The following is a 7,588-nucleotide window of genomic DNA, read 5'->3' on the forward strand; positions in this document are numbered from 1 at the left end:
GGGGCAGCTGGCGTGCGCTGGTGGTTTGGGCGGCGCCGTCCGCGGCGGAATCTGCTGCCGACGCCGGCGTGCCGCCAAGGGCGCGGCCAGCGGCGCAGCAGGGCGCCAGAGATACCGTGGAGCAGGGGGCGGCTAGTGCGCGGTTCAGCGATGCAGAGGGGGCCAGGGTCGGGTCGCGTCGAGTGCGGCGTGTCGGCGTAGTGCGCGCGCGTGCAAAACGTGCGCTCTGGGCGCGCCCAGAGCACGCACGACACCTGCTCGATGAAATGCCAGCGCGCTCTAGAGCTTGAGGGTGGAGCTGGCACTGCACAGGATGGAGGTAGGGGTAACAAGACACTCAGTGGACAAGGTGGATAGGTCAGGGGTTCAAGTCCATAATGCAAACCAGAGAGCTTGCCAAAAAATGACTGTGCACACCAGGTGTTCGACAGAATGCCAAGTGTACTTAGGCAACTCTTGGAGTGGCCAAAGTTTCCAGATCAGGGTCTCCTTAGATGCAGGAGATGGTGGTAAGATTAGTTTGGCCAAAAACAGAAAGTTGTTAGTGCAAGTTTTGCAAAACTCCAGTTTTGGACAGAAAACAGAAGGGTTTAGAGCATGCACTTCAAAACCTCCAATGAGCCCAATCTCCTGGACTTAAGAGTTTGGTAGGGAGGGCTACAAGTAGGAGAAAGCTCAGGGTTATTAGAGCAAAGAAAAACATGTTTGCAGTACAAATCACCAAATTGGGTCAGAATGCAAAAGAGGTTGATCCACTCAAATTTTTCAAAGAACATCACTGGGTTTTTGATTGAAGATGAATTGTATGCATCCATTGACATCTTCAAACACTTGGAAGAATTTTTAAAGAAATATTTAAAAGGGTTGCAGTGCAAAAGTGCCTACCGGACCAGATTGGAAAAGTTGGGGTAGAGCTCAAAATCTCCAGTGGCCAGAAGATATTTTTGCATAAAAGTGATGTGGAAACATCACATGACATCCCCAAATTTTGGTGGAAATTTTGAATGCATTTGTCAAAAGGTTGTAGTGCAAAACAGACTCCAAATGCAAAAGAAATCATTTTCAAGAAATAGAGCTCAGAGGAAATAAATCTTGCAAATTTAAATCCACTGTTAAATAATTGTTTTATTATAGAGAGAAATCAAGTCCAACAATAACTTTGAAGGTTTTTCCCACAAGAGGTATAATTCCAAAATCACAAAAGGTAAAACTTGACAATTGGAAAAGTTTTATTTCCTGGCAACATTTTAATAAATAAAAACAAAGGCCAAAATTTTGGGGTGTCACAGACGAAAGGAGCAGGCATGGCCGAAGGCTGCCCGTACACATCTGTTGAGAATGTTAGCATGGATGCATTAACATATCCGCCTTCAATCAACGGAGAAGCCATGGTCGAAGTCTGACCATACACATCACTTGATAATGTTGGCATTGAGGCAGTAGCATATCCGCCTTGGATCAAGGAAGAACCTATGGTCGAAGGTTGCCAATGAACATCATTTGCAAAGTTTGTCATAGCGTCGATGCTACTAGCATTAAGGTCCTACATCATGGAAGATAAAATAGTATAAAACAACAGATTAAGTACATTATGAAAGGAAAATAATGAGTACAAGCCATGTCTTACGATCAATTCATTTGGATCATTGTGTTCCTCTCTATTTTCTGTTGCATTCTTTGGATCTTCTCCTATAGTCAGACGTAAATACCAAAATAAAATAAAAATGAGTATAGAAACATATACTGGATAATAGCTTTGCTAGATTGGGTACAATCGATCAATACCTTTCTTTTTAGATTTTTTCTTTTTTTTCCTTTCTTCCTTTCAAGAGAGATTTTTGATCGTTTACTCTTTGCGCCTTTTACCACCGGAGGAACTCTAAACGATACAATACCTTTTAATGTCTCTGCAACACACTCAGTCGAAACTAGCGGAACCTCGTTGGATTTTTCTTTCATCTTGCTAAGAGAATTATCTGCTTCCAAGTCCAACTTATCTATGGCTTTCTCCAAATCATCAAGAAACTCTTTCACTGTCGAACATTTCAATGCAACAGATGTTGCCTTCCGTGAGATACGAGCCGCTTGTGTTTTCAAATTTTCCGTATCAGTTCCTTGCTTCTCAATATAGAAGCCTCTCTTTGCATATTTTGTCCATCTGTTCAGTATATATTGCGATGGCAAAAAGAAAACATCGTTCATGTTGAAGACTTTGAGGGCATGCTTGCACAACAAACCTATCAGATATGCATTTCATATTTTATCAGTTTGTATTAAAAATCATATTGCAATAAAAATGTGTACACATACCTATGGATTCAAACTTTCTGCAACAACATGTAACAGTCATATCCATACTGTTGAATACAACTGTTGCTCCATGCTCGCTGTGCATATGTGTAACCATATATGTGAAGATTGGCCCTTCATTTGTTAGCAGTTTACAAGAGAATGTAAATTGCATTTTAAATTCTTTCTCAAACTCGGAATACATCCTACTTGTATATGATTCAGCCGCGGTCTTCAACAATGGTAAATTGCTATAAGTAACCGGGTTCTTTCGACGCGAACTAAAATCTTCATCCAACTCATTCTCGCGAAGGCTCGCTGAAACCTTGTCACACTCTACAAGGAGCTCGGAAAGACCAAGTTTCCTACGAAATCTTTTCTTGAAGACATTATTCATTCCTTCGCTCCTTTGAGTCGAGTTCATATCAGCTGTAAATGAGTCACGATAAATTGCAGCCACTTTCCCCTCAATTCATACAATTTTGCCATCCATTCGTTGTCCTCAAGGTTATACTCCTCCAACAATTCTTGCCACTTCCTCTTGAAGATACATTCATACCTGTCTTCATAGACACATCTCTTAAAATCCGGTAGAAACTTCTCAGGATGCTTATGAATTACATGCCCGAGATGTTTAGCAGCATTAAGATAGATGTGCCACAAGCAAAGACGATGGCTTGTATTTGGAAATACATAAGCAATTGCTCCGTCCATGGCCCTGTCTTGATCGGTGAAAATTGTGCTTGGATGCTTGCCTGACATTGCCGTGAGAAATGTCTCAAATAGCCAAACAAATGAATCGATGGACTCATTAAATATCAGTGCAGCCCCAAATATTACTGTCTGCTTGTGATGATTGGCACCAAGGATTGGAGCGAAAGGCAATTCAAACTTATTGGTATCAAACGTGGTGTCAAATGATACAGCATCACCAAGGCATGCGTAATCCATAATGGACTGGCCATCTGCCCAAAAAAAATTAGCTATCTGACCATCCTTCTCATCTACTTGAATCGCATAAAAAAATGTTGGATCATCCCTCTGCTTATTCTTCAAGTATTCTAACAGTGTTTTTACATCATTGGATTCTAAATACTTCTTCCTTTCCTTACAATCTCATTATTGCAATCCATTTTTGAGAATGGCACTTTGTCGACTCCTCCATAGAACGCTACCATGAAATCATACACCTGAGATGGCTTCATCCCAGCTTCACGTATCTGGCCAATTAGCGCTCTGTCCGCTTCTACAACACGTCGTTGGGATCTCAGCTTGTGTAACTTATTGGGACTAGCAAGATAATGATTGTGATCGGTTACAACCTTTTGCACTGTCCAAATCCCCTCTCTACTGACACTAAATTGAACACGAGCCTGACAACCTGTTCTTGTAGTGGACTTTGATGACTCGGTTTCTCGTTCTCCCTGATTATTGCAAACTATATATTTCTGGGATATAGTTCAATCTTGGCGGCGCTTTGTCTGGCTCTTTCTGATACTAAACCCAATCTTGCCGGCATACGTGTTGTACATGTCGTATGCTTGCTGCTCTGAATCGAATGACTTTCCCACTTCGGGAACGATCAAAGCTTGCCCAACTTTATCAACCACCTACAGTAAAAAAGTGTTGAGAATTAACGTTACATTACCACAATGTAAAATATATATTATGTTCTTCACAACACATTAATTTTACACTAGGTGCGTCATGGACGGAATACTTTGTTTTGAATAAGCTATTGTACTATCAAGCCAAATATTAGCAAATCATTGTTTACAAAATTAATAATATGTCATCCTCAAATTGTTCATTACAGAGAAACATCTTATCTTGACTTCCTAATCTAGCTTTTGGCATGGCAATGTACTGTACACATGCAAACTGAGATTGTTGTAAGGGACAATCTCGAAGAACCAGGCAACGACCATACCTTTTGTATCTCCTCTCCGTCAGCTCCATGACCACTGTCGATCACATCGTCCTCCTGGCCTCTTTCTCTAGTCACCTTGGTTGTGTCATACTCCTCGTGTTCTGATACATGCGGTCGCGGTAAGTCTATGTCGCATGTTGCTGCCTCCGGTGCCACTGTCGACAGCGGGCTGTACGAGGTGGAGCAGCGGCCGTCCTCATCCGCATGGTTTACATCATCCAAGGCAGCGACAGGGCCGAACTCTGGCGTGGCGACTCCCGTCCTTCTTGATGGAGGCAACACTTCAGGCAGCGGGAGCACGACCCGCGGCGGCCATGGCTCTTGTTCCGGGCCGATGCAGCCATGGGAGAGAGAGGGCGGCGAGGCGTTCTGGCGCGGTGCGGCCATCGCTGACTCAGGGATCCCACGCCCACCAGTCCGATCGCGTGGAGAAGAAGGCTCCGATCGCTCGGCCATGGAAAGTCCGATTACCGCGGAAGTGATTGCTACGAGCCGCGTAGTTTGTTTCCTGCAGCCGATGCAAGGTACTGAGCCGAGAAGCGTACGTGCGGGTAGGGATGAGCGGATGCCGTGGGATGCATTGGTAGGACAGGTGGCAGCAGATCCGATCGGGTATGCAGGGGAGGAGTTTTGCAGCCGGTCTCCACCCAATTTTTTTAGGTAGCAGGCGAACCTTCTTCCTCGCCCGTCCTTTTCCTGATGGATCGTTTCATCTCCCGCTCTCTCCATCGCCCGTCCAGTAGCTGCCATGCTGCGTGCCTGGCCGTGTGTTCTGTTTACGTTGCATGCCGTCGCCACTAGGCAAGAGAGACAGCGAAGCTTGGAAGCAAGCACCTTTGGTCTAGAAAAAGAAAAAAAACATCCGTGTTGCTGTGTGAGTCGTGCCTGTCTTGGTGTATAACTCACTCCGCCGTACGTGGCGTCAGCTCCATCGGGCGACCAGCAGGAGCTTGCTTAGGCCCGAGGCGACACGATTAGCGGACAGTAACGCTAAACCAGACGGATTTGAAGTGAGGTCGCTGTATGTGCAGGTAGTTACGGGGAGCTAGCTTGTCTAGGGGAGATGCTGTTCACTACTACTCCTTCACAAGTTCACATCGCTTTACTTGGACCTAGCGACGGAATCTTTGCACCGTTGTTGCATCCTCTCGTCCTAGCTTGCTCCTGCGAGGGATTCTGTTCCGCTACACGTTTTCACCTGAGTACACGCGTGATCAATGTGAATTCCATTGTTGCTGTTGCTGAATTGGCAAATTTGATTCGGGGCTGAGACTTGAGAAGCACGCGTGCACAATGCAGACATCCCCTGGAGTGTGTTTACATATATGTAGTTCGAGAGAAAACAAATGAAAAGCAAAGCAAGCTCAATAGTGCTTTTGTGTATCTTATTATGGTGGAATCATGCACCCCCTAAAACCCACTTGGCGAATAACTTTCTTGTGCAGCAACTTGGCGACCATAGGCAAGCTCTGCAGCTTCATTTGGATAGTGCTTCTATCCCTCGAAGAAAAGAGACTGTACTGAATGAACCTACAAACGACAAACAATAATGCGCATCCGTAAGGGCTTGACAGTACACAAGCCACTCAAGTTCACTTTGTAAGTTCGGGGAAGCGATCGAATATGCCTTTTGATCTTTCTGACCGACACAGTGCAATTATGTTGGGGATGGAAAAGTGAGAGGCCAGCAAATGCATCCATACAAGACGCACTACTCCTGTTAGGAAGGACAAAATTATTGTACGACCTGGGCCAAAATGGGAACGTGCTTTATCACGGCGATTTAATTTAAAAATAGTTTGAACCACTACGTATCATTCATCATCTGCTTGTTGCCGGCACAGAGAGCTAGCTTTGCCCTTTATCTGATTCATTCATCAACAGAAAATTAAAGGAAATCTGTTGTCCTACTTTCGTTTCGTTATCTTACTGAAGCTTGATATACAGAAACAGGGAAAAGGAACAGCTTATATATATATATTGCTGCGCTGTTGCACAGATCATCACGCCGACGATGAGCACGAAAAGAACTCGAGGGTCGCCGCAAGGCCCTGCGTTCACGTGCTCTGGCGCTGCTCCTGCCACCAACGATCGGCCGAGCGAGCGAGCAAACCGGCGTTCCATCCATGCCGATGATGGCTTAAATGAGGCATGTACTTTCCGACTAGTAGTCTCGTACTAGCAGCAGTAGAGTCGTCGGTTGCGCCTCCGTCTGCGCTGCCAGGCCTGCTAGTAGTGGTACCGGTACGTAGCCGCGCGCTCTGGCAGCACAGCGACCGGGCGTCCACTTCCGCTCGGCCGCGCGCCACCACCAAACCAAACGCACCCGGCACCCGTACGTCGACCGGATTCCTCTTGCTCGTCCTCGCACGGTTGCATGGCGCCCCTTTCCTTTCGAGGCAAACATCAGCGGCCGCGCCCACCGGCGACGCGCCGCCAACCGCGCCGTACGTGCGTATACCGGCCGCGTGGCCTCAACCGCGAGCCGCTACGTACTTAGACCTGCATGCGCGCTTGGGGCTGGGTCTGTGCAGGCCGGCGCGGCATAACTGCGGCGACAGCGACCCGGCGGGAGGAGGAGGACGGGCGGATGGCAACGCCCGTCCTCGGGACGCCCATGATTGGCATGCATGCGCGACACGTACGCCGTCGCTCGCGAGCCAGTGGCCTCGGTCGGTCGCGTACGGGCATGGGGCCCGTTCGCCACGCATACTAGAAGATCGTTTGGCTTCGTCGTGCAGTTAATAAGTGTGTGTGTGCGTGTCGTCAGTGGTGCACTATACACTGCTTGTGTTTGTGGTTCAGGGGAGGAGTGTGGCGTTCAATGGATAGCTAGGGTGCGTCGTCGGCCCCGCGCCCGTGGATGATTGGCAGACCGACCGTCGGTAGAGGGAAGTGTCGGTGCATGAGAGGATTTCCACGTGCTCTGTCAGGTCAGGTGCATGCATGGTTGGCGTTGGAGCCGAGAATCTTTGTTTTAGGATCGGGGAATGACAGCAAGGACATCCACTGCGTTGGCCGGTTGTACTTACTACTCTCTAATCATCCACATGAAAAATGGCACTGCTAGTCCAGTCCATTATTAACACGTAAAGCGCCAAGAACGGGGGCATACGTGGCGAGTGACAAGTCTCCTTTTGGAGAGCGCGGCAACGAGCTGCACCCTGCAACCCCTTTGCCTAGTGTGTGCCCATCCCGTCGCACGGGAAACCAGCAACAAGCCTGAATTTGATATAGCTTCCCCGCTGCTGCTTCGTTCGAAAAGGCGAAGCTTCTATCATTGTAACCGACGACGGCCGGCGTACTTTATTCAGCACGCGTGGTACGAAACGAGCCCGCAATCTGGCGTTGCAGCGAGACGAGATGAGA

General features: G+C 47.3%; 1 pseudogene; it reads right to left on the reverse strand.

The window, feature by feature from the left end:
• Positions 1 to 1,503: 1,503 nt before the first annotated feature.
• On the reverse strand, positions 1,504 to 4,606 carry LOC141021914 (protein FAR1-RELATED SEQUENCE 5-like; annotated as a pseudogene).
• Between the last annotated feature and the right edge of the window lie 2,982 nt (positions 4,607 to 7,588).

The sequence above is a fragment of the Aegilops tauschii genome, chromosome 4 (genome assembly GCF_002575655.3).
Source record: "Aegilops tauschii subsp. strangulata cultivar AL8/78 chromosome 4, Aet v6.0, whole genome shotgun sequence".
Lineage (NCBI taxonomy): Eukaryota > Viridiplantae > Streptophyta > Magnoliopsida > Poales > Poaceae > Aegilops > Aegilops tauschii.